Raw genomic sequence first — 26,874 nt, forward strand, 5'->3', positions numbered from 1 at the left:
AGATGGCAATGTGTCGAGATGCTAACAGGGAGCTGGGGCTGACGACACACAAGTTTCTACCACGTGGTTGCTGTGGGGAATGTCAAGCCAATTCCGGTCCACTCCACACAACGGAACAAAAGTTGCCTGCTGCACCACCTCATTTGCCACTCCACCTCCTCCAGGGTTTCCAAGGAGACAAAGAGTGGGGCCAGTATTCTAGAAAGCCAAATTCCAAGGCCACAGTCCTAAGTAACAGTCATCCCTGGCCTACCAGCCCAATCTCGGGGAGCAGCCACAGTGGACACCAGAGAGGCCTAGAGTCATGAGTCAAATTCATAAGAGAGCCCCAGAGGGAGGGAGGGGGGAGGGCCAGACAGACATAGGGAAGCAACTCCACGTATCTATCCTGACTAGGGGCCACCAGCTGTGATGGATCAACTTGTGTTCCTTTAAAAAATGTGTGTCGACTTGGCTTGGCTGTGACTGTTAGTAGTGTGTGATTGATTACCTTCCATTTTGTGATCTGATGTCATTATCCCATGTGCTGTAAATCCTAACACGGTGTTGATGTTAAAGAAGACGGGATTAACAGGGAGTTACGTTCATGAGACAGGGTGATACCTGTTACAATCTACTGAAGGATTAGGTTGCATCTTGAGTCGATCTCTTTGGAGACATAAAAGACATTACACAATGGAGCAGACAGACAGGGATCCACTACCACCAAGAAAGGAAAGCTGGGAGCTAGCTCAGTGTGTTCTGTGGCTGCCTGTGCTGAGAACCTCCTAGATCCAGGAGAAGATCAAGCCCCAGCCTAATGTGACCATCCAGGGGCTGTCCCAGTAGGATAGGACCATCCTCTCATCTGTTCACCAAGCCACTGGAGACTCATCTTCTGGGTTAAAGATAAACCCAAATTCAGGTCGGCCACGTCTGGGCCAAATGGTCATTACCTAGTGGGCCAACGGTTTCCCATCTTCATGGCTCTGTCCTAACAGAGCCCTCTCTAGGAAGCTCTTTGACAACGGCAAAACAGGAGCAACTGTGACAGGAGTTTCAGTCACTCCTTTTTCTTAACAGCTAGAGATTTGCACTGTGTCCCTGCCGATTCCACGGGTCAGGCGTGCTCCTGAAATTCGTTTGCCCAGAAGACAAAGTAACGCACGCTTAACATCGTCGCCAACGACCAGAAAACATCTAAGACGTCTGTCTCCAGCACCCCATCACTCAAGGTTAGTTCTGGTGGTGGGTTTTCTGATGTCTTTTGTGGGACTGAGAAGGGGAAGGTACCGAGCTCCATAGGGGAGGATCTCTGCTTATAGAGTGAATAAGCCAACAACCATACAAAATAAAATAGCGACAGTCATACAATTCCTCGTTCTCCCTGGAGACCAAAGCCTCAGAACTACACCTGGGACAGAACCACCGTCATCATTCCCAACTCCAGAGCAGGGGAGCCAGACCTGCACCGTCAAACCTACAGGCACAGAACCAAACGCTCAGACACACGGACATCGGCTGAACGGGTATAAGCTCCAAGCAAAACCGGTGGCGACGGTGGGAGGTGGGGTGGGTGTCACTGACCAGCCAGGACAGATGTCCTCCAACTGTGTTTGCTTACAAGGCTCACTGTGTTGGGAAACCTCTGCGGGCGCCAAGCCTGCCGGGGACACTCTTATTTCACCGTCTCCCACCCAAGACCACCACCCACAGTAGGCTGTGTTCTGCTTTGTAATTTTAAAAGGGAAGCCAACTCCGGTAAGAACTCCCAAAGTCTGTGTATGGCGAAAACCATCCCCCTTCTGTGCCGACATTAACTAGAGGTTTAATGCGTGTGTGGATGGGGGATGGGGTGAGGGTGCCTGATATACAAGGGGCGCCAATCTCTTCAGAGAAATTAACATTTCAATCCCGGTTTTATCTGGAAGTCATTAAACTGTGCAACGTGAGTTATTGGAAGTGTAGCCGCGAATTAACTCTATTCATCAAGGAAGCCCAAACACTCCTGAGTGCATCTGCAATGAAAGCGCCCCAGCTCCCTTCTATCTCCTATCATTAAAGTAAACCAGCTTTCCCGCGTACAGTATATAAAGCTGTCTTCTCTTCATATAATTTTATTACCGTGAGCCAGCTTCACATTCTAAACTATTACAGGCCTCCAATTAATTTTTGCAGCTTTTGCCTGAAATTTTAATGAAATAGTAGCGGGTGGACCTGCTGACTCCAGATACGAGTAGCTCTTTAAAAAATTTAAAAAAACAACAGACCCACCAGATCTGCCGTCCTCTCCACCCAGGATGGGTGCCTGCGATCCTTCCACACATGGAAGATAAGAGGCCATCCTTCTCCAAACCACCCCACGAGGCAGCAAGTGCCCCCCCCAAGAGCTCCGACTCTCCGAGGCCAGAGCAGCGGAACCAGCCACAATGCGCCCAGACCGTGCTCTGCCGTGATCCGTGGAATTACGGGCTGGTTTTCAGAAGTAGATAGGTCACTAGGCCTGTCTCTGGAGATCTGCGGCAACCCATCTACCGTGCTGAAATACCACCTATTAAGACAAAGTGGCCGATGGGTGGTGGTGGTGAACTGAAACCCTTCCGGGTCCAGGGACAGAAGCCCTCCAGCCCCGTGTCACAAGAGGGCCAACATGAGGCACCTGAGTCCCACTAAGGACACACAGGGCAGTCTTACCTGGAACCTTGGGCCACCAGCCTCACAACCGTTGAGGTGCCAGCCCAAGGGAGCAGTGGCTTCCGGTTCCTGTGAGCAGAGGGCAGCGGCAGAAAAAAGCCCCGTTTATAAAGAGCCTACTAAGCACAGGCCGAGTAGCCCTGGTGGCACAATGGTTAAAGTGCTTGGCTGCTAGCCAGAAGGCCTGTATCTTGAACCCACCAGAGGCTTCGCAGACAAAAAGACCTGCAGATCTGCCCCCATGACAGACCCATACCCTGGAGCCCTGTGAGACGGAGAGGAACTGGTCCACAAGGTCCCCAGGCTCTCAGCTGTCTCCTGCTGAGCGGCTGCTGGATTCCAACTGCTGACCTCCGAGGCCCCTCTAGACAGCAACCCCCACCAGGCGACCTTCCCCTGCCTGGGCCTGGTGAGAAGGTGGGGAAGACATGATAGTCACCTGTGATAACTGGGAACAGGGTACATTGTGCATGCCATCCTGCTGGGTATGAAATGGGCCCTCTGAGAAGCAGGAGGGAGAGCATCTCACTACCAGCAAGAGCCAGGAGTGGAGCACACCCTCTGGACCCCGAGATCCCTGCACCTCCTGGATCCAGAGGAACGCTGTGCCATCTGAGGAGCAGCAGAGTCGGGGCATGAGACAGAGTGGTGGGCTCCCGGGCCCACAGGGCAGCTTCAGGGCAGGAAGCTGGCTTTCAGAGTGGGGTACCTCTGGGCACTTAATTAGGGGACACTGAACCGAAACTGCCTCTAATGGAGGGCTATGTCACAATGGCAAGTCTTTTGGGTGTTTGTCAGCAGGCCTGAAAGAACACTGCCACGTCCTGACTCCCTCGGACTATATATAACCTGTCTCCTTAATAGACCCTGCGATCGTGATAAGCGACTGTGGGCTCTGTGAAGCCAGTTGATAGTTAAGGTTTATGTGTTGTATGAAAGGAGCGAAGGTTAGCACTCCCCTTGACAAGGATGGAAGAGGCCCTCGGGCCTTACAATACGCATATGGATAGTTAAGGTTTATTATGTCAACCTGGCCAATAAACACATAGGATTCATTGAAGGGCAGAGAGATAAATGACCTCGTGAGCCTCCCCTTTCTAGTTCTTAGGTCTCTTGCTTTGTGATGGTTGGACCAGGGTGCAGCTGCCTAAGCCAGTTCCCTGCTTCAGCTGGCAAGGCTCATTTCCTGCAAGACAGTCCCTGAGGAGAAGCCACATGGACCTACCCCGATGCTGCCCTGGGTGCTGGAGCAGCCGTGTGGAGACCTCTGCCAGCGCTGAGATGCTTACACGCTCACTGATTTGGCTTTCCTCCTGCAGTTGGTGTCATTGTGTGTGTTTTGTGAGATGGAGGAGGACTCTGTAGATCGGTGTCGGACATATGGGCTTGGGCAGCACTGGATTGGGGTGCTTTCTTAATGTAGTACACTTACCCTTTACATAAAACTTTCTCTCACACATATGGGTTTCTGTGGATTTGTTCCCTAGTTTACCCAGACGGACACACCAGATTGCAGAATCTACATCAAGAAGGTAAAAGAATATCCACACAGAACACGACCACCACCCTGCAGTTAGTAGGCGCTTGCTCCCCTATGCCACCAGCCCTCTAGTTTGGAAAGCTGACACGAGCGAACCCTCTGGGGCCATCGGACTCTTCTGCAGCGCTGCTCAGCAGCAACAGGGGCATTTCGACTGAACCCAGCCCCTGGCTCTGGGCCAGTCCTGGAGTCAGGCGGTGCAGCGGGTCAGGAAGCTGCCGTCACTCAGCATTGGCTGAAACCTGGCATGGGAACGGCGTCTAACCCTTCTTTGAAATGGCCTCCCCTTGTTGCGTGAGCAGCCTTTAAAAGTCCTAGAAACAGCTCTGTGCCTTCTCTCGCCCTGAAGGAAAGCTTAGCTGAAGACCCATTCGCACCTGCTCTGACTTAAGCAAAATTTGGCTTGAACATACACCCGGGAACAAGATCTCATTCAGAACCCGAGGACTGCCCGTCACATGGGAGCTTTCTGTAGTGAGCAGCACCTTGGAAAATGGGGCAGGATGCCAAAGCCCCTTTCTTGTCCTCAGACCTGGACATTCCAGTTTGCCCACTTTGATACTTTTCGGGCACAGGTAACACCATGCATGATAAGGCGTGGAACAGAGAGTGCTGGTGTGTTAGCCATACTAAACACAGCCCTGGGGTTGAATCCCGCCTCTGCTCAGGCCAAACTCATGAGAAAGCTCTGGTGCCCAGGACAGCAGTGGATCCAGGGAGGCAAAGAGCAGGGCTGGCAAGGCTTTGCCAGCAGCAACCAGCACATGTAACCAGGAAGAGGCTCAACTTGCTCTGGGCCCCCAATTAAGACTTCCTGTTCATCTCCACTGTTGGAGTCCAGCAAGGTTGGTCTCCCACCACCTGCATGGAAAACACCCTCTCACTGCCCCTGTCCCCCTCTCCCAACCAGCAGCTCCTGAACATGGGAAAGAGCAACAGGTCTGCGTGAAAACCATACTCCTGAGCGGCCCAGTTTCAGGGAAGATGGCTTCCCCCGTGAACAGTGGCTAAGAACCCAAGACTCCAGGCTGGCTGCTGGGGCACAAGAGACCCTTATCCCTACAGAGACCAACACAATCCCACCACTTCTGACTGGCAACACCTACCTTCCAGAGAAGCCCCATGCACCAGGGAAAGGTCCCCAAGCTCCACGCTGCCAGACGCCCCAGGGAGGACCCAGTGGGGCTTATTAGGGTTACAGGCAGGCTCTGAAAACGCCCTCCAGTCAGAACGAGAGCTAGCAACTGTGTGGCTGACAAGCACAGACGCTGTCTATATCTAAAGATTCCCAAATAGATCAATTAGCATATTAGAAAGAATTTACTTCCCATTTCCCTTGACAGATCGTGAAAGCCCAAAGCAACGCGCAGTTTGAAACTGACAAGCGCATGCGAGCCGGAGATGCTCCCATGCACGGCAGGCAATAGCAGAAGAGGGATTTCTAATGATTAACCACCTAATTGATTCCAAGAGGCGGATGTCAGAAGCTATAAATCTATTTCTTTGGTAACCTAAGCATAACATCAAACAAGTCACTTCTGCTCCATGAAACCAAAGTCCCAGCATCTCCCGAACCTCAGCACCCGGCACAAGGCGGCTGCTCCAGCAGCTTTACACGTGAGGGGTGCTCAGACCCAGCCCCCAAAGCCACCTTCACTGCCTTCGAGTGGACGCTGGCTCACAGCGAGCTTACGGGCCATGAGAACGGACCCTGTGGATTTCCTGAGACTCCGTCTTTCCGGAAGTAGAAATTTAAGTCTTTTCCCCGAAGAGCAGTTGATGGTTTCCAACTGCTGACCTTGGGGATCACAGGAAGTATAACCACCATGACACTGGGGCTTCTGTGGGGTGCAGAGGGGATACAGAAGGGCAGAATCCAGGGGGAGTGAGTGCAAGCCACCCCACCCCCCCAACAGCCTGCGCGCAGAAAAGCACGTTACCATGAAAGCCACCAGGACTGACCTCCACAGTGTTAAGTATCCTTTTCAGGTGCAGAAATTTTGGGGGTGGGGGTGGGGTGGGGCATGGGAGTGGTGGAGAGGAGGGCCAAAGGCTTAAGTGCCGGAAAAATTCTGAAAACCCGAACTAGGTGACAGGATGCCCGGCTGTCCTTCTCAACATCCTCCCAGAATGGTCTTCCTAGACTGCCAATCAAAATCTGCATTTAAATAGAGTATTTTTAACGTAGGAAACGAGGCAGCCCTGGGGTACAAAGGTATTGCATTCAATATCTCAGGGCTCACTGCTGCATTTTCAATGACAGGAGGCAGCTTGGAAAGTTTAGAGGTAATATTACACATTCCGAACAGTCCTGTCATTACTACCACTGTTACTAAATTTCCCCCTCCTAATGGGTGTGTTGTCTTTGTAGCCAGGGCTGTTAATAAAAGTAATGTGATATTACATCATTCTATCAATTTAATCTTGAGAAAAGACTGCTGGGATCCGGGTGAAGCCGCCGGCTCAGATAATTCCAGCCATTATTCAGTGTGAAATTCAAACCATCTGAATTCATTAACATTGGTTGTAACAAATCTGCATTTTCAGACTTGCCATAAAACACCGGGGTCCAAGCCGGTGACCTGCATCTAACAGCCTTTCGTGTGAAGTGGCCGTGCAGAAGGCTTCTCCCAGCCCAGCCAGCTCACAGGAGAAAAAGCCAGCGGCATGGCGGACCGGTCACCTTGGAGAGAGCTGGCCACACCATCTATGGGCCCCTTCAGTCACCACACTGAATGTTTGGGACAACTGCAGGGATCCTGAGCCACCTCCAGGTGCAAGAGGACGCATGTCCCCTAGGCAAACAGGGGCTCAGGTCGCTATACACGCTGGGGTGAGGGAGGAAGGCGGCGGCCTGGGCCCGCCCACAATAAGCAAACTCAGGTGTGACGTTTGGAGACAGGGGGCGGTGCCAGAGGACCAGGATGAAAAAATAAAGCCGGAGCTGATTAGGGGCTGAGGGGCGGGGAATGCACCCACCTGCCAAACTCTCCCAAGAAGCAGTCCCGCAGCAGAGTTAAATCTCAGCTTTCATTGTACTCAAACTCCAGGTGCCTTCTTGGGAGAGCTCTCCCCACCTGCCACCCCAGCCCCAGCCCTAGCCCATGCACACACACACACACCTGTCCAGAGCCAGGGACAGCTGCTGGTGACAGACATCTTTCTCCAGTGGGAAACCTGTGTGCAGGCCAAACCCCTCCAATGACCCGTTTTTTCTGAGCCCCGTTTTACAGAAAACAGTTCAGAGAAGTTTGGGCAGCCCAAAGTCAATGTCCAGGAGGCCAGGACCTCTGGCAGTTGTCTGCTTCCTGGGCCCTGTTTTCCTCCACCCATCACTGGGACTGCCTCAAGTCCCCAGCACCTCTCTACCTGCCCCATCCAAACACCAGAGAACAGCCCTCAGGCTGGGCTACAGTCTTTTGATGGTGGAGCTGCTTCTCGGCCAAGCCCCTGACCCTCATCCTGGCATCCAGCTGCTGGGCTTAAGCAGTGGGCAGAGGTTTTCCAGCCTTAAAGAGGCCCCCGAGTGTTTGCACTGGTGGCTGGAGGAAGAGCAGAGTACAAATCTATAGAGCTCGTTCCTTCCTGGAGGGACCGCGGCGCCCAGGTCATCTTCTGCTGTAACTAGGCAGCGGCAGGCCCGCATCCTCATCAGAGTTGAGGATTAAACAAACCTGACAGCGCCTGACTGCTACACCCCCTGGAGTCACCTGATTCCCGGGGGTGGGGGGGCACCATACGCCTGGGCTCATGAAGGAATCCAAGGGCAGACCATCTGCCTGGGCATCCTGAGGGACCGGGGGCTTGGGTGAGCTGGGCACCAGAGGACTTGGTGGCTGTCATCATAATCTCCACTTGAATGCAAACAGTACAACCACAATGCTGCCCGCCCGCCAGTCCCAGCGGAAACCAAAGGCAGGGCCCTGGGGTCAGAAAGGACAGAGCGACACGACTGGACAGAGCAGACCGGCCCCTGTGGGTTCTGAGACTAACTCTTCACGGGGTTGGAAGCCTCTTTCTCCCACAGTGTGGCTGCTGGTTTTCAACTGTCCTCGCAGCTGCAGATCAACGCCACTGCACCACCAGGGCTCCTGAGCTACACAGCTGATGGGCCCTAAGCAAAGTGAAGCCACAGTTCCTGGCGGGAAGCAGTACTGGCCCAAGGGAGACCCGGTTCATGGGTGAGCCTTCCACACAGTATGTTGGGTGACAAGTGAATCACAAAGCGTCGCTGAGATGGGACATGTGGGAGGAGGAGATTCGTGTGCAGAGACATGAGCCGTGGCCGGGGTTGGGGTGGCGGGGGAGGAGTCCTCGGGATTAACAGTAGATGCCAGTGATGGCCGGAGCTGATGTGATGCAGCGCTCACAGGAAGGATGCTGGTGAACACTGCTTTATCAATTGTGACAAAACATCAAGGGTTCAATCCTGATGAAGACCCCTTTCTCAGACGCCTCTCACATCACCTCTCAGGGACACAGCACTCATCCTTCCAGCCTGGCCACCCCCTCCTATTTCCTCTCGAGCTGGGGAAGCAGCTATCTGCCCTCACTGTCTGCAAGCAGGCTACTCCTGTCAGCCGGCTGGGGCCCAGAGCTGGTGCTGTCAGCTCCCCAGTGTCAAGGTTCCAGGGCTCTCCCCTCGCCCCTGCTCCCCTCTCCTGCACCCTTCCCAGAACAACAAACATTTCCTTGGAGTTCAGCGACCGAGCGGCTGCATGGGGAAGGTGGCCAGAGAGGTGGTTTTGGGCGACAGGACAAGGACATAAGCCAGATCTTTCCCACAAAGACAGTCCACAGAGCCCTCCACATGAAAAGACGACAGCACCCTTTGGAATAAATCAAGTCCCACCCTAAACAGATCCAACGGACTCCCCAGGACATCTGATCCTCTGCTCCAGGAGAGAGGAGGGGGGAAGGGGTGGTGGTGGTGGATCGCTGTTAGGGCACAACGATGAAGCAAGGAAATTAGACACCGTAATCCGATGTTCAGAGCTACCACTCATCCCGGGTTCCAGGCCCTTTTCCCTTTAAAATCCTTACGCACGTCCCCACCAATGTTCTATCCTCTCGCCATTTGTAATTAATCCCAGCAGCATCTGCGACCCACCCACAGGTTGCTGCTGCATCCTTTCAATAGTCTGCTGCTGAGCAATTGATTTGCTTGCTTGGGCCTAGAGAAACCACACGGTGAGAAATACACGAAAGTTCCTGGTCCAGCCTGCTCCCAGAGAACAGAATAGCAGGGTTCTGTCCACCTCCATCCACACCTGGAGGGTGTGTCCAGGCATCCTGTGTCCCCTGACACAGACTAATGTCACCTAACATGCTTTTTGAAAAGCTCCTATTCGCCCCAAACGTGTCCCACGGAATTACCTTAATTGTTACGTGTTAAGAATGAACTCCAAATGATTGCTAACTGCGAGAGCTTCTTGTTAAGCACCCAAGGGGCCAGGGAGAGTCATCCCGTTGGCCTGAAAGAATTAAAGCCGCCAGCACACAAAGCCAATGTGTTCGCGGCAGTCAAGGGCAACAGTCCTCTTCCTGGGCCCCATAGTAAACCCCACAAGTTCTGGGGCATGACCGCTTGCTACACGAGGGGCCAGGGAAGCCTTCTCCTCCTCTAGTGAGAGAGCTGGTTCTACCTATCAGCACCCTCTTTACAGCAGAACAAAACACTACCCAGTCTTGTGGCAGCCTCACAAGCACTGCCACCTTGGAGGACACTGGTGCAGCCACTGTATCAATCCCACCCCCCACCGACCCTCGACTTTACCAAGTGCAATGTCCTTCTCCAGGGACTGGGCCCTGCCGATCACACTCCCAACGGACACCAGACGGAGTGTCGCCATCGCCATGCCCACTTACCAAGGAGCATTGGGACTGTACTTCTTCCCCAGACACTTGTTCCTCCTTCCGGCAGTCCACGTGCAGGGCAGTCTCTGGTCCTTGTGAAGACCATTCGTTCAAAGGCATCGGCTGTCCTTCTGTCTTTGTTGCCTGGCTTTCACCTGCAGGTGAGCTACCATATACACTCGTGTATAAGCCGAGTTTTCCCGTACATGTTTAATGCAGTGTTCCTGGTAAAATTAGGTGCCTCGGCTGATATTTGGGTTGGCTTATACTCAAGTATACACGGTAACGGAAGACACTAGCGGTTGACTTAGGCACACTTTAGTTCTGCAAGGGACAGCTTTGCTGTAAAGAGGTATTCGGTCAATTGGACCGATGCTACACAACCTCTCAACTGTGGCTGCCCCCGAGCAGTCCACTGTAGATCCAAGTTGACTGACATCATCCTTGATCATGTGACAACTATGTTTTCTGTACATTTGAGTCACAGTCCACAGTCCGATTTTCCAGAGCAAGTGTTTCAAAGTCCTCTTCACCTGCAGCGAACAGGGTGTGTCCTGGCGCTCACAAGTTAACGAGTCCTCCTCTAGACCCGGTGCCCTGGACTTCTGCACAACAGTCCAGCTGCTCGGACCAGCCGCGCAGTGTTCAGGCTGAATAAATAGGGTAAAAGGACACAGCCCTGACACGAACCTTCTCTGATTCTAAATCACATCGTATCACAGAAAGGCTGGGAGAAATGACCTCCTGACTATGCCCCTTTAACGCAGAGTAACTTCCATATTGACTGGGTGGAGTCATGCAAATGATGTGGATGAAAGCTGAACGAGGTGATTGGTCAATTTTGCCATCCAGTCTGTGAGGTGGAGAGGAAACCACAGAAGCACCAAGAAAGAAGTCAGTGGTGGGCATGTCCTTTGGCCCTGGGCTGCCTGCACTGAGAACCTCTGGAGACCCAGAAGAGTCGTATCGCAGGGGCAGCTGAGCACCTTCGGGCAGGAGGCTGGCTGACACAGTGGGGAGCCTCAACTGAGCAGAGGAGTGGCCTGCAGCTATCCTAACCACAAAGGACTGACTGAGTCCCACAGCCCTAGTCAATCCTGAATTGGAACCGATGACTTCCCGAAGAAGCCCCCCTGTCCTGAGTGTGGCCCCTGAGGCGTGTGGTCACCGAGCTGAGTTATCTGATACAGCAGAGAGTGGGAGGGTGGTGGTGGAGGCATGCTTGACCTTAGTCTCCCGGGCATGGCCCTCGGGCTGTGGGTCTTGATCCTCCTTTTCCCTCTTCTGAACTTAGGAGTCAGATGCCACCCGCTGCCACACTTTCACAGAATTCACTAGCTGCACCGCAGGAGACAGGCAGAGGATCCGGCTGCTTCCAGATACAGCCTCAGATACCCTACAAAGCTGCACACTGTCCTACAGGGGGTTGGGGGCGGGGCAGGGGTCGGAACCCACAGGACTGGACTCGTTTGGGGCAGGTGCTGACAACAGGAGTCTAAAAAAAAATGCAACAAAGCCCACTGTTGTAGCATCTGATTCCCCCACCCCGTGTCTACCTGTCTCCTGAGGAGAACCAGGTTCCACAGGGTTTCTCAGAGCGGAGCCATCCTGTGTTTAGGGCTGCTGCCTGCAAGGTCCTATAGAATCCATGACTGGATGACAGCGAGCTTTGATCCTTTGGGTTTGGAGACAATAGTCAGGCTTCTCTTCAGCATGCCCCAGGGTAAAGGCAAGCCCCTACTCCTTCCATTAAGGGCTGCCCACCCCCCAGCACTATAATCCGCCAACCAAACTCATTGTCATGAGCCATTCAACTCAGCCACATTGTAGGGCAGGGGATAAGTGCCCCTGTGCCCATCCAAGACGTTAACTTTTTAAGGGATTCGAAAGCCTTGTCTGAGTCCTGAGGAGCAGCTGGTGGTTTCGAACTGCTGGCCTTGTGGACTGTAGCCCAACACTGAACCCCTAGGCCACCAGGACACATTTCCACAGCACCACACTCGAGTAAGTGAACCCAGGAAGTGGCAAGGGCACCAGGAAGGGAATGTGGCCCAGGCTGGGATCCAGCGCTGGTGCCAGGACAAGGGCAAATGAGCCTGGTGACACCACTTGTGTCTGTGCCCAGGGTCTCCCTGCAGCCCCAGGGCCTGAGAACCGCATTCTTGGTGAATGACATGGGACCCCATTCAGGGAGATCCCTGGAGAGTCCTGCACGCACGCTGCTGGAGTTACCCCGCCCTGAGCCACCACTCTCCCCACACCCGTGGCAGGAGCAGCAGTGGGCACAGAACCAGCCTGGCGGGGACCCCAGAAATACAGGGGCTTGCTCATTGCCCACACATGGAGGGCAGGGTGATAATTAAGACCCTCTGCTTCACTGTACCCCCCCCTTCCCTCTCTGGTAAAGGGGCTTTGATTGAAACCAGAGGGGTCGGGGATGGGCTGGGCATAGCAGGAGGCGGAGGCCAGCACTGGAGAGAACAGAAAGAAAACCCACCAGAGGCATTGGGGGCTCTTGTCTCCCACCTCCTGTAGGTCTCTAGGGCTGCCAGCCTTCGGGCGACTTCCACTGTCCTGCCCGGCAGCCATGCTTGGTTTGGAGGGAGGGGCACATGAGAAGGCTGAGTCAACACCTCCAAGTATTGCTTGGAGGGCAGATTGGCCCCCTGTGCTCAGAAGGAATGCCATCCAAACAAGGAGATCTGCCACGGGGCCGCCCACCTTCCCCGGAGAGTCACAGTCATCTTCCCCCACCCCGCGCCCCCCAAGCCGTCTTCCGCACCACCCCCACCCCACCCAGCCTGTTTCTCATCTGGAGTCAGCCCTGGAGATGAAAAGGCCTGCATATCTTCCTTGGGTCTGTGGTTTCCGACACCACAGCCCTCCTCCAGTCCCAAAGCTGGAGCAGGATCACAGGCCCCTCGTGAAGGCCAGATGGATTCCTGAATGGCTGGTGGCCAGCACAGGACAAGGCCAGAGGAGGCTCAGGCTGGAAGCCCCTGGCCCAGGAAGTCCAGAAGGCTAGCACACTACAACCAGTGTGAGCACCACACAGAACGCTGGCCACCGGACCCTCAGGGCTGAGGGGTCTGCTCCCTTAAACACAACACAATCCTTTCCATTAATGGGGGAAGGAAGAGATAGGCTTTGCCAGAAAGAGGACCGATGTCCGGCCGGATGGCTAAAGCCCCCACACTTCACCAGAGGAGGCACCACACTTTCCCACACCAAACAAGACCTCCATCATGTTTCCTTTCCCTCGCAGGCAGGCCGAGCTTCCGACATCTGATCAAAACAAGGCAGGATGCATGTTTCCCCAAGAACACAAATGGATAGCTAGAGGTTGGTTGTGACCTTGCTCGACCACATGCTGCCACCCTGCCACCACACCACTGAAAGCTCACCGCAGAGTGGACTTGCACGCGTCCATGTCTTTGTGGGACAAGACTCGCTTGTCCCAACACCTCTGTTAAAGCAAGATCACAGGCAATAACGAAACGCCGCAAGGAGACCATGATTCCACCACCAGCCAATGCTGGTTCCCGAAGCCGTAAAGCCACATGGCAGGAAGGGTTTCAGATCGACAGTGGCCACAGACAGAGCAGCAAGTAAAGGCAGGAACTAAATGCAACCGGCTTCAAGTTGGCTGTCCCTTCTTCCCCACAGTTAAGGACAACTCGAACTCCTTTGGAGGAAGGGAAGGGGAAAGGTTTGATACAAAAACAAGCAAATCCACAAAATAGCAGGACGAGTGTAGCAGGAACATGCCCGTCTTACATGTGGACACAGTTAGCAGATAGATGTGCTAAGAGGATGCAAATCATGTGCCAGCAGTCCTGGTGCCTCTGGGGTTTGGCACCAGCAAACAGAGCACCCTATTCTTGGTCTACGTCCTTCTTCTGCTCACAGGTGAGGTCTCAGCCTAGGCTAGGGATGTCAACAGCCAAGCTACCTGGTTGAGATCAACAGTGGAGCATGTTTGGGCTATTAGTTCAGAGGCCCTCTGGTGTTCACAGGTAGGTGCTGGCCTAAGGGAGCATGGAAGCAGGCGGTGCTATGGAGAGGGGCACACCTTAAAGCAAATGGAGAGAGAGAAAAATCCAATAGCAGCTGCCCAGTGCCTGACCTTGTGTGAACAAGGCCAATGTCAACATGGGTGTGGTTTGTGGACTCTGCAGGGCACCGCCAGTGGTGACGGCAGCCTCTTCAAGGCTCCCAAACTATCAAAAACTCCTGCTCAAAACTGCACGCTGAACACAGTAGGGTCGGGCCTGTTCAACACCAGGAAACACAATCCTACCACGGCAGTTCCACGTAATCAAATCCCCAAGCCACATTCCTGGACCACCTCATCTGTTCTGACTCCAAGCAACCCTATAGGGAAGGGGACAGCTGCCTCTTTGGGTTTTTCCCCAAGATTTTTACCTCTACAGGAGCAGCCAGCCTCATCTTTCTCTTGCTGAAGGGCTGGAGGGTTTGAACCTGGGACCTTGGGGTTTGCAGCTGAATGTACATCCCACTATGCCATGGGGCTCACTCTTGCACTTGTGCGAGTTTGTTACAAACACTGGCTCCTCTGGGCTGCAGGCTAGGCACTTTGGTAGAAAGAGCTCTTTAGTAAAAAGAGCTCAGGGGTCGGGCACAGAATGGGCAGTTCCATGCCTGTTGCCCACTGTACATACCTTCCATCTGGGCGGCAGCACTGGCATACACGCCCCCAAACATTGGGCGCATGAGGCAACACGGAAAGCTTCTTTCAGGAGAATGAGATGGTTGGGCCCCAAATTCCCATCTGCTTCATCCCAAAGTGGTTCAACCACATTCTTAGAATGCCTCAGAGGTCAATGGGGAGCCACTCCCAGGGGTCAACCCACTAGAAATCTCACTGGACAGTCCCTCACCATGCCAGTCCTGGATGCAATGTCCACTTAAAAGGCAGGGGAGCCTAGGGACCACTCAAGCCCATGCCTTCATTCCACAAAGAAGACCCCCCCTCCAAGCCTTGGGAGAGGGGCAACTTGCTGAAGGTCATCAGCTGGCGAGAGGTCTGAGTAGCCGTGGGTCCCTGCCACCCACATCGCTGACTGGCCCTTTGCGCAGCCAACACCTCACCTATTGTTTGGAGTCAGGTTGAACCAGCTCAGTCCCTACTCGACTAGCAGACGGCCCTACTAGCAGACGGCCCTGCGGGCTCCCTCGGAGGCCCCCTGGACCCAGTGCCTCCACCCCAGCTCCTCAGGAAGCTAGTCCTGAGGCCCCACTGGCAAAGAGGGCCTTTCGCCAAACCACAGCCTGCGTCCTTGGGCTCCGCCCCCCTGTACTCACCACTTCAGGGACCACACTGAGGGTTTATAGGGAGTCACTGAGCAACCCCCACCCGTCACTTCCTTTGAAAGGACAGATAGACACCCACACCCCCACACCCCTAGGAAACCTGCCATCTTGAGACTTCCCAAGTGCGGCCGGGTTTTGGCAAGGATGACTAAGGGCAATCTGAAACTAAGCATAAGAGACATGACCACCCCACACCCCGCTGCAGCCGGAAAGGCCGGTATTTCTTCAACCTCACTTCCAATTATGTGTAGACTGCGCGGAGCACTTGTGTCGGCGCACACCACATTCCCGAGACATTTGTCCGTGGCAGGGGAAGTTTCTCTTTAAAGAAAAAGGTCTTTCCCGAACCCTCTCGGCGGATCACGATGTGTCATCCACCAAGCTGCCTGCCTTCCACTTATTTGCACTTAGAAAGGGTCTGGCTCTGGTGTGGCATACGATTATGTCTCTAATTCATTTTTATTCTTTTTAATTAATATGTGGGGATGTCACAGCGCTGCTTTCCAGCCTGACTCAAATTCCCTGGTAGTGTCATTCCGCTGACTTATCTCTATAGCAGCACAAGTGAGAGAGGGGAGGGGAGAAAATCACTTTACACAGAACTATATTGCTTCGGAGTTAATTACATGTACTTTGCTTTTGATAAATGAAAATACCAGATGCAAGGAACTAAAAGACAATCGATAGGATCCTGCTATTAGACATCCCACTGAAGCATCTGAGGGCTCCGACCCACAGTCAACTAATTGAAAACATATTCCATTCCAAGGGGATTTTAAAAAGCTGAACTTTTACCTGGAGAGATTGTTTTCACAATAACTCACCAATATAAATCTGTCCACCGACACTACAGCTCACACGCAGTGCTATCCGTCTTCTGGGGGGAACACCGCATCATTGGGTCACCACCATCTAAGACGACACAATCCTGAAAAGAAAATGAATTGGGTCAGGGAAGTGGACACGAACTGACTTTTTTTGTTGCCGGGGGGGCGGGGGACGGGACGACGACAACGCATCTGAGAATTTGGTTACAACTAGCCATCCTCTAACTGCATTTTTCCAATGCCTTCGATTCTAAGGTGGTACCCTAGGTTATTAAATGGTTTCAAACACCGTCTGGCCTCCATCACACACCAGATCAAATTAAACAGGAAGCCAAGTGGGCAAAGCCAGGTGATACCGGCCCATCACAGTGACAGTGTCATTTAGCTTTCTTTACAGTCTCCAAGCAGCAAGCCAAGGGGCAAAAACAATCAATACGAACGAGAGAGAGAGAGAGAGAGAGAGAGAGAGAGAGAGAGAGAGAGAGAGAGAGAGAGAGAGAGAGAGACAGACAGACATGGGGGTCTGGAGGAATATGGAATTAAGTAAATTCATAAACCTATGGTTTATGTGCCATTACATAAATGCTGACAACTCTTCATCTTCTGGCTCTCTGATGAACGCACGGGTACAGTTGTCCATTAATAGAAGGCATTTTAACTTACTGCTGGAATTGATTACTCAGTTAAGAATCCAATCTTAATGTTCAATAAAACGGCACTTTCTTTGCAAATGCAGTATGAATTGAGGCGAAGCATTAGGGAGCAGACACATTCGTTAGGCCACATGGGTGGGGGGTGGGGGGTCGCTACAGATGGTGCCATCTGTGAGACTTGGGCCACTTCTGGCAGGCAGGGAGTGAGCCCCCCTCAACACGAGGCCAACAATGGCCAATGGCCCACACCTGAGCAGCACAGGGATGCCCAATACGGGCATCTTCAGGGCCTTGTTCATAGAGGGCAGAATCACAACACCGATGTTGCTCTGCAAATGGAGTGTCCCTGCTGAGCCCCAGAGGAGGGAGAAGCTGTTCACCACGACCCTCCCGCGGGGCCCACCCACCCCGTCAGGACCAAACCGGCTTCCTGCCTTCAAGACAGATTTGTCCGTTCTTGTGGCAGCCCATGGCACTTCCAACAGAACAGGAAACCAAATGATCTCACTATGTAACAAGATGCGTATCCTTGCCTGCTGTGGGGCACCCCTCTAGAGCTCTGGGCCTCCTGCTGCTCCCTCTGGACCCAATGTACAGATGCCTCAGGTTCTAGTGTTTTTGATTCAGTTTTTTTTTTTTTCGGTTTCATTTTGCCGTTGTTGGGCTGTGTTTTGATTTTGGGGGATGTTTTTCTATATCTCAGACTCAGGACAGGCAAACGTTTTAAAGGGACAGTGGGGACGTGGGCAGCCAACACGCACAAGCACGAAGAAACGAGAACGCGATGGTGGCCCAGGCTGTGAATGTGACTCGACTGTGAGGTGTGTGAGATGCGAGTTGTATGTCAGGGAAAGGGTGGAGATGATTGAAAAAATATTGTGGCTTTGCCAATCAGATAGGATAGATACCATCTTGGGAGCATCTTAATTTGGATTTTCTATTATTGTGCATGAAATTAAGCAATATCTCATTTGCTTACATGCTGTTAATTTTCCTGTACCGTGAACTATCTTTTTCATACCTATTGTTTACTTCTCAATTCTATTGATCCTTTTGACTTGGTAGAAAATTCCAAATAGAAAATGAAAGCTTTTGTCTGTATAATGTGTTATCAAAATTTCCCCCCCAGTTGTTACCTAAATTTTTTTTACATGAGAGAAATGTTAACATCAGTTGGGGAGGGGGTGGTGTTTGCAGCTCAACTTCTGCTCTCGATCATAGAGATACTTCTCATTACAAAGTGGACCAAAGAGGATAAGGACACAGGCTTCCGTGAGGCAATGCCACGTCATGGATGGCCAGGGGGACATTCAGGAAGGCTGGCAGCCCCTCTCATCTTGTGGACTAAGAACATTCAAAGACTTGCCACGCTGTCCGAGTCCCTCTAGCAAATGCTCAGTCCTACGGGAGGTCACGAGAAGTACTTTAAAAATGGAGCGGCTGTAGAAGGTGGCAAGATTCAGAAACCCTTGTTCCAGCCACTAGGGCTTGGGTCAGCGACAGTGCCGCACCACGCTGTGCCCTGCAGGTCTGCCAGGAGGCTGGTTCTTGGCAAGGTTTCCCTAAGAACTTCCAGGAGTTTACAAGACTCGGCAAAGGTGACTTGGCGGGTTACAAGCACCCAGGTGACCCCCAGGGGGGCAAAAGGCTGCTCAGCCCACCAAGCTGCAATGCCAGCCAGCCAGGGTCTCCCATCAGTTGACAAAAGGGCTGCTGGTCAGGAGACTTCCTCCAGGGGCCGACCACACCCACCTGGGCAAGCCTATCACACAGCACCTGGCAAATCTTTTCCCCAACCCACCCACAACTGATGTCAATGAATGTACCCAGGAAAGGTCTGCTGGCCGCCAGACTGTCCCGTTTGTTCCAGACTCATGACAACCCTGGCACAGCAGATCGCCAGGCGTCTCTCCCTAGTCCCTTTCCGTCTGGCCGCTCTGCTATAGCCGGTCAACATCACAGCTGCATGTAAGTCTCCACTAACAGTCGGGTGACGGCTGCGTGTGAGGTGCAGTGGCCAGGAATCGAACTCAGGTCTCCCACGGGAAAGGTGAGGATCCGACCACTCAGGAATCCCTGGGCTTCCTGAGACACTTCTTGATCCGACTCCACATGTACGCGTTGTGGATTCGCTCAGCTGATACTGAGCGCCACTCACTGAGTGCCAAAGACTGGATCACAATCCGGAGCACGGGCCTCAAGAGGTTGCAGGTGGTCCCTGGCCTTGCAACTCAGTAGGGCCCCTAAGCTCTGGGTGCGCCCCTGTCCTCCACAGCTGCCCACATCCCAGGGCAAGGGTGAGGGAGCGCAGGCCTCTTCCCAAGAAGCCCTCGGCAGACCCGGGAGCAGTGTGTACCACCAGGGTTGCCTCGGGACAGTAAGGAGGGTAAAGATCAGGCAGGTGCAAAGGGTGAGCCCCCTCCAGCTAGTGAGGGCCAGGACAAGTAGCTTGGGGCTGATGGGCCCCCTGCATAAACACATGCACACGCACTCACACACATGCCCAAACTTGAATCACCAACTTACGCAGAAAGGACTGACCCCGCCCACCCCCCCAGGCGGAAAGCCACTTGCTATTGTTTTCCAGGAGTGAGCTGAGAAAGCCCCGTGGTCCATGGCACAGCGGGAGCCCTGTCACGGCACCCAGCCCAGGACTCTGGGCCTAGTAATGAGGCGTGCTCATCGGCATTAGAACAATGAGTCTTCACTGAGGGGAGGGGAGGAGGCAGGAACAAACCCCAAACCAAACCAAACCCGCAACCTGAAAGTAGTCTTCCCTCTATGGCACCCCTACACCACTGCCATCAAGAGGCTTAAGATCAACTCCACAGCCCGGTTCTTAAGTTTCAACATCAGGGGAAGAGAAAAAAAACATGAAAAGAACTGCCCTGAAGGTAGAAACTTTACATACATTATGTCTGAGGGGATGTTTATGGAAACTTTGTAATAATACTATGTTCCGCTGATTTTTGGTTTGAAGAATGTAAGGTCCCAGGCCAAGAGCACAGAGCTCTTGTCGTCTTCCAGTGTCAGGGCGGCCGGTGGAAAACTAGAGAAGCCTGGAAACGCGCCATTTTTTAAAGGAAAATGAAATAAAGCAGGCTCATTTCCCACTGTTGTCTCAGATGCAGGCCATTAATCGCGGCTCCCCCGTGCAGTCCTGCGGCTGTTTAGCTTTGGGACACTGGGGGTGGGAGCACAGAATACTGCACCCAGGGAGTCCAGGTCAAGCTCTAGAAGCTTGCAGGGCTCTAGAAACTTTAGAAAGCTCTAGAAACTGGCAGGGCAAGCGAGTGCCAGGTGAGAAGCCAACCGCTGGAAGCCGGACCATGAGTGAATGGCTACGGAGTGGTGGTGGCGGTGCTGCTGCTGCTGGGGGCGGGCACGGGCAATGTTTTAAAGAAAGGAGGACCCAGATGCATCCAGGAGCAGCCACCCACACAACCACGTCATTTTGCGAAGCCATGCTACTGCTTTCCACACCCCAGACTGCCCAGCTGGCCACAGATGGGAAGCGGCTGAGCTGGCTGGCCCAGAGGCTCCTGGGAGTCATGGCTGTTAGCAGGGCACAGCCAGGGGACTGAGTTGTGTTCACCAAAAAAATGTGTGTCAGCTTGACTGGGCAATGACTGTTGGTGGTTCGGGAGTTATGTGATGATGTCAGCTGGCATGTATGTGATGATGTAATTAACCACGGGCCCTCCTCATGATGTGGCCGACTTGAACAGCCAGGCTGTTTCAAGGGGATGGGGATGCAACACCCCTGCCTCAGCTCACAGCCCTCGCTTGCTGTGTGGACAGACGGAAGAGGGAGAGCCGTCGAGGAAAGAAGAGCTGGGAGTGGAGCCACGTCCTTTGGACCCAAGGTCGCTGCACTGGGGACCTCCTGGACCCAGGGGAAACTTGCTGCCAACACTCGGAGATCTCCAAGGATGCTGGTCCACAGATCTTGGAAGGAAGACCTCCCCCCATAGTCGAGTGACAGAAGGCCTCCAACAGAGCCACTTCCTAAGTCATGGGAGTATGAATGTATAAATGCAGCTGTTTAATAAAGCCGTCCCCTAGACATTCTGATAGGGAATCCCTGGGAGGTAGAAACAGTGCAGGGCACAGCCAGGGACTGGTGGTCCAAACACGACCCTAGGGTCTAGCAATCGATCACCTGCAAACCCGAATTCAAAAATCTCACAGCGTGTTCTTAAAATCAAACAATAGTCTCATTGGGCTCCAAACCCAAACTCAAATTCACTGTTCAGTGGATCCTGACCCTTTCTGGGCGTAGAAAGCCCCCTCTTTCTGCAAGTGCGGCCGGTGGTTTTGAACAGCTGGTCCTGCTGTAACGGCTCAGTGCCTACCTAGCCACTCCACCAGCAGGGTTCTTTTCACTGAACTAGTTGGGGGCGCGTCTGTCTTGAGCAATATGCTTTGAGGAATTACCGATACGGAATCAAACTGACTACAGGAACTTGAGTGATTCCCTGACGGCAGGAGGAGTTTGCTTTGGGGGGGGGGGGGAGCAACTCAGAAACAAGGGTGGGACATCCCTTGGTTGTGCCGTAGAAATGGGGTGGAGGCTTGAACTGGTGTCTTGGATCTGTTTGGGCCCGTCCTTTCCAAGTCCCACCTGATTTTGTCCACACTGGTGACCCCACCCCCACCCTGCAACCAGGATGGTCCTGTCACACCTGCATCAAGGATGTAAAGATGCTTGCCCCTCTCCCGAGGGGTCCAGAACAGGGAGCCCCCACCACAGGAACCAGAGTGAACACACAGCACTCACTGGGCCGGGCTGCGCGCGGAAACCTACATGAGAGTTAACAGAGGTCGGCCTGGGTCCTGGGACGTCTCAGGTCACAGAAGAGCAGGCAGGGCTTGTCTCGCGGTCTGAACCCCAAAGCAAGAGGAGACAGAGGCCCTGCAGCCCGTGACGTGACCTGACCTACTGATTCCCAGGCAGCGAGGACACAGCCCAGGAGCCCTCGGCTACCACACATGTGCACGCATAACCGCTGGTAGGCATGGAAAGGCACAGCTCACCCTCCTCTCGGATGCTAATCATCACACAATGCCAGCCTCATCCTGGGGTGAACACGAAAACTACACACGCAGACATTTGGAGTCAAGCAACTGTCTACAGCGATGGGAACGGTTTTCTTTACACGAAGTCCTGCTAGCTCACTTTGTCACAAACATCTGCCCCATCCAGCAGAGCCCGTGGTGAGGTAGACCTGCACCTCAAGCTCTGGGTCCCCACGCACTTCAGTTGACCTGCCCCAGGAAAAATGCTGGGGTACAGGTGACCACCACCCACAAGGGTAAGGGGGATCCTACTGGCCCCCCAAATCAGCCAAGCAACTCGCAACTTTCCCATGCATGAAGTTAAAGAAGGGTGGGGGTACACGGCAGGGGGACCATGCTAAGTGCAAGGTCAGCCGTTTGAAATCGCCAGCTGCCCTGCTGGAAAAAGACAGGGCTTTCTTCTTCGGCGAAGAATTGCAGTTTCGAAACCCACAGGAGCGGCTCTACCCAGTTCTACAGGAGGGGAATTGACTAGCAATTGGTATGGACTTGCGGGCAGAGTTTGGTTTGGAATAGAGGTGCCCAGTCCTCTTGGCGCTGAAGGGGGGAGGGGCTGCCCCTCCCCATCGCCGTGATCCTGGGCGACGTCTGGGCCTAAAGTCTCTGGGAGGAGAGGGGGGCTGGGTACTCGTCAGCAGCACACAGGAGCGAACTCTTGCGACACGCGACAGCTTGAACCTCAAAGGAAGCCGTGCCAAGCGTGGGCGGTTCCATGCTGTACCATCCTCTCCTGCAACATCCTGGAGACGCTGCAGTCACAGAGATGGGGACCGGAGGAGCAGCTGCCGGGGGTTAGGGGCTGGGAGGGAGCAGGAGAGCAGTGAGGACCACACAGGGGACCCAGCATCTTGACTGAGGTGGAGCTTACAGGAAACGAGGCGTGGCACATGCGCCAACTATGCCCAGTAAAACCCAGGCACACGCACGAGGCATGTGTGCCACACCAGAGAGGCGGGACTCGCGGGGAGGGCAGCATCTACGGGAAGGTCCGGCTGGTGATATGGTTGCCATAGCTTTGCTAGAGGTACCCAGGAAGGTGTCAAGTTCAGAGGTAAGGGACCCTCTCCTATTGTAGGTGATTCTATCGACCAACCCCAAAACCCATGGCTGTCAGGTAGCTTCCAATTTCAAGCCACGCCATGTGACAGGGTGGAACTGCCCCACAGGGTCCCCTTTGCTGCTGCCCTTCTGGGAGTGCCCTGCCAGGCCTTTCTTCCTCGGCACTGCGGTGGGTCCGCACAGCCCACTACTGTGGTTTGTAGCCGATTGCCGGGCCGCTGTAACTCATCTAAACAAAGAGTCTCTATCCCGTCTGAGGAACCAGGAGGCCTGCCCCACTTTGAAACTATGTCTGGAACCGTGCTGTCCAGCCCGTGGGCAGTCTTCAGGGCTGGACGCTGGCACCCGTCACATCGTCGGAGCTGCTCTGGGATCAGGAGCCCAGCCAGGCTGTCAGCTCATGAACAGCTTTTCTCGGCGGGGGCTGGCAAAGACAACTGGGAGTGAGCACAATCACGGAGCCCCCTACCGGGCACAGCCACAGCGCAAAGCCACCCAACAGGAGGGCAGAGGAGAGCCAGCTTGAGCAGGCTGCCTGTACAGGGCACTCCAGACCCTCTTGCCCGGCCTGCCTGGCTGAAACCGAAACCACAGGCAGCCAGCGGGCTGAGCAGGCCAACAAGGCAGCCCCGGTGGGCTGGACGACTCCCAAGAAGCAGCTCGCTCAGAGAAGGTTCTGGAGTTGTGTGTACTCAAAGGTGGGCAGGGTCGGGAGCCGCCTACCCCAGAGCCTGCTCACAGGCAAAGGGACCTGACCGTCCTGCACACACCCTTTTTGCTAACACTGGATCTCACTGTCAACCAAGGCCTTTGTGGGCCCCCTCACCCCCCTCCCCACCCCCCACATCTCCTGCCTCCCTTTTAAGGAGAGCTGGCAAGCGAGCTCCCTTCCTGGTGAGCTCCCTTCCTGGTAACTCCCTGCTGATTCAAAGACTCCCAAAGAAGAAAATTCCAGGGCAGTCTGTCATCCAGCCTTTACCCACAGCACAGGAGTTGATCCTCACTGTACCGCCCAGCAAGGAAAAGCCAAACACCTCCCTCTAGGCCCCAAAGGTGCCATGAGGTCCAAGTGGACCGATATTAAGTATTTCCATAACCACACTTCTTTCCCCCTCAACTTCTAAGAGCCATTCGCTCAGAAAACCGCTCTGGGCTTCAATTCAACAGCACTGGATCAGCTTCACACAGGAGAGGCCTCTCCCGTTTGCATAACAACGGCGTTTTACATAAATTAAATATCTCATTCGATTAAACGTGTTTAAGGTCTTTGTGATCCTTATTTCCAATAGCTTGATTCATTCTCTTTTTCAAAAGGAAAACTCTTTCAAATATAATTGGAAGCTGTCAAGCCGAACTTCGGCTAGAGACCTTTCTTTGTAAATGTCACATACCTTCAGATGGGGGTGGCAGTTTGCCTTTTAAACATGCAATTCCAAACAAGGCGGGCTGAGGCAGGACTGCATGACAACGCCCCACTGGCACAGGTCCCCTCGACCTCCACTCCCCCTCCTTCTCCTCGTTGAAAGGGGTTCACAGGACCACAGTCCCCAGCCTGCCCCCAGAGCCCCATCACAAGCCTAGAGCAGGGAGTGCCGCTGAGAACACTGAGCCACTGCATAAACGCAGTGTTGGCACCCTACGGGGACATAAGTTTGTGATTGTTCCGGCAGGTCTTTTCCCAGCCCCCAAGATTTGATGGGTTCTGTGTACCCTAATCCTGATAGCCCAGACAGTATTAATTAGATTCTAAGAAAACCTCTGAACTCACCCGACTAAGTCAATGACCTACATACTCCATTGCTTATCCTGTCTCAGTAGCAAACACCAAAGCTATATTTAAACCCAGAGCAGAGATATATATTTCTTCTGAAACACTCAGGGATACCCAGAAGCCTTACACCCCCAGCCTTCCTCCTCAGCTCAGTTTAAGGCCTAGAGTTCCTGGAGATCAAATGTCAAGGAACTTTCGACCGAGCCACGGGGCCAGCTTGCCTTGTGCTCACATTGGGGAGCTGGTTGATGGTCATGGCTGGGTGGCGTGAACTTGATTCCAACTCCATGTGTTGGAGCCCAGCTGCTGTCTGGGGTTCTCCGGGCCGTGACTCTCCCACAGGAGGATGGTCAGGCCTTTCTCCTATGGCACCTCTGAGGACAGGAGGAGGGTGTTCAGGTCAACCTTACAGTCGGCAGCCAAATGCTAAATCATGCGCGCCACAGTGGTTTCTCTAATGAGGGGTCGTGAGCATCTCCAGGGCAGCGGTGGGTTAACAGAAAGGTGGAGGGTTCAAATGCACTAGCTTCGTGTGATGACGATGAGGCTGTTTGCTCCCAGGAAGATGTGCAGTCTTGGAAGCTCCTCACAGCACTTCTACTCTGTCCTATGTGGTCTCTTGGGGCAGTGGGTCGAGTTTGGGGCTGGAAGCAGGACCAGCGTCACCTCTGGAACCGGAGCAAAGGCAAGCCTGGCCCCCGAGTGACTCCCAGTATCTGGCAAGCAGTGACATGCTCAGAAAACCAGAGCCCTGATGACTTCAGGCTTTAAGCACAGCACAGTAGCCCTCCTACCACTGGGCCTGGGTACCAGCAATGACGACACCTGACTTGATGGCCGAGAGTGGACACCTGGGCATGACATGATGGCCAACGGTGCAGAGTGCTCAGGGTCTATGCTAGGAACGGCGCCTGAGCAAGGGGCTGTCTGTCCACTGCCAATCTTTGGGTACCTCCCCCCAATCTGTTAAGGCACAGGCAACTCTGTTCTCTACTCTGACCCCAACTGATACCCAGGATGATTACATCTAGTCCCAAACTGTAATCAGCGACCTGCCCCAATAAACCCCGTCATCCCGAGCAGGGTCCCACGAAGCTATTCCAATAGATTGTCAAACCCAGCAGACACGAGGGTCTCAGTGCCCATGGGAGAGGCGGTATTAAGAATGGGTACAAGGGAGGGTGAGGGAGGGGAATGAGCTGATACCAAGGGCTCAAGGAGAAATAGTGTTTTGAAAAGGATGGCAATGTATGTACAAATGTGCTTGACAGAACGGATTGTGTATGGATTGTGCCAAGAGCTATAAGCACCAATAAAACGATTTTTGAAAGAAAAAGGAACAAGGCAGTGATGACGGCATCAGTTGAGATGTCCCCAAAAGGCGTCTGCAGTTAGCTTTTAGATGTTTCAATGAGTCACAAGGTCCAACAGATTTTGAAAGATTCTGACCGTTAGATGACGATGTTAATGAATGAATAACTAAAATGGTCCAAGACTTTAAAAAATTACTTTATATTCATCAATGCTTACACAAATCAACAACAACAACAGCATGGGTAAAAAAGGGTGGAGGGGGGAATTCTGACCGTTGCCTCACAGGAATAAGCCGTGGGCTGTTGACATCGATTCTCCGTCCCTCATTACGGCAGAGGTCAGACGTGGCCAGCTGCCATTTTACACTCTTTCATTACATTTCACGCTCAGATGGCACATCGGGTTATGCATTGGGCTGCTGCTAACCACAAGGTCAGCTGTTCAAAACCCACAGCCACAAGGATGAGCCTTGTTACTCCTATGAAGATTGAGTCTCGGAAACGCCTGGAGGGCAGTTCTACCCTGTCCCGTAAGGTTGTCAAGTTGGCATCGACTGGACAGCAGTGAATCTGGTTAGTGTGAGAGCCTTTCTTCCACCCCCTCCGCCAGCCTCCTGGGTCTCAAGTCCTTGGAGGTAGGATAGACATACTGTATATACTCGAGTATAAGCTGAGCTTTTCAGCACATTTTAATGCAATTTTGTGGTAAAATTAGGTGCCTCGACTGATATTTGGGTCAGCTTATACTCGAGTACATATGGTAAGTAAA

At 53.3% G+C, this 26,874-nt stretch overlaps 1 protein-coding gene and 1 pseudogene across 4 annotated transcripts in view; one reads left to right on the forward strand and one right to left on the reverse strand.

The window, feature by feature from the left end:
* CTBP2 (C-terminal binding protein 2) overlaps positions 1-26,874 on the reverse strand; it is a 125,558-nt gene that overhangs the window by 62,952 nt on the left and 35,732 nt on the right. For all 4 annotated transcript variants that reach the window (XM_075533947.1, XM_075533945.1, XM_075533948.1 and 1 more), the window contains exon 2: positions 16,228-16,331. The gene's annotated coding sequence lies outside the window, so the exon portion shown is untranslated. The remainder of the gene's footprint in view (positions 1-16,227; positions 16,332-26,874) is intronic.
* On the forward strand, positions 3,599-3,695 carry LOC142430135 (U6atac minor spliceosomal RNA; annotated as a pseudogene).

This window comes from Tenrec ecaudatus, chromosome 16 (genome assembly GCF_050624435.1).
Source record: "Tenrec ecaudatus isolate mTenEca1 chromosome 16, mTenEca1.hap1, whole genome shotgun sequence".
Classification (NCBI taxonomy): Eukaryota; Metazoa; Chordata; class Mammalia; order Afrosoricida; family Tenrecidae; genus Tenrec; species Tenrec ecaudatus.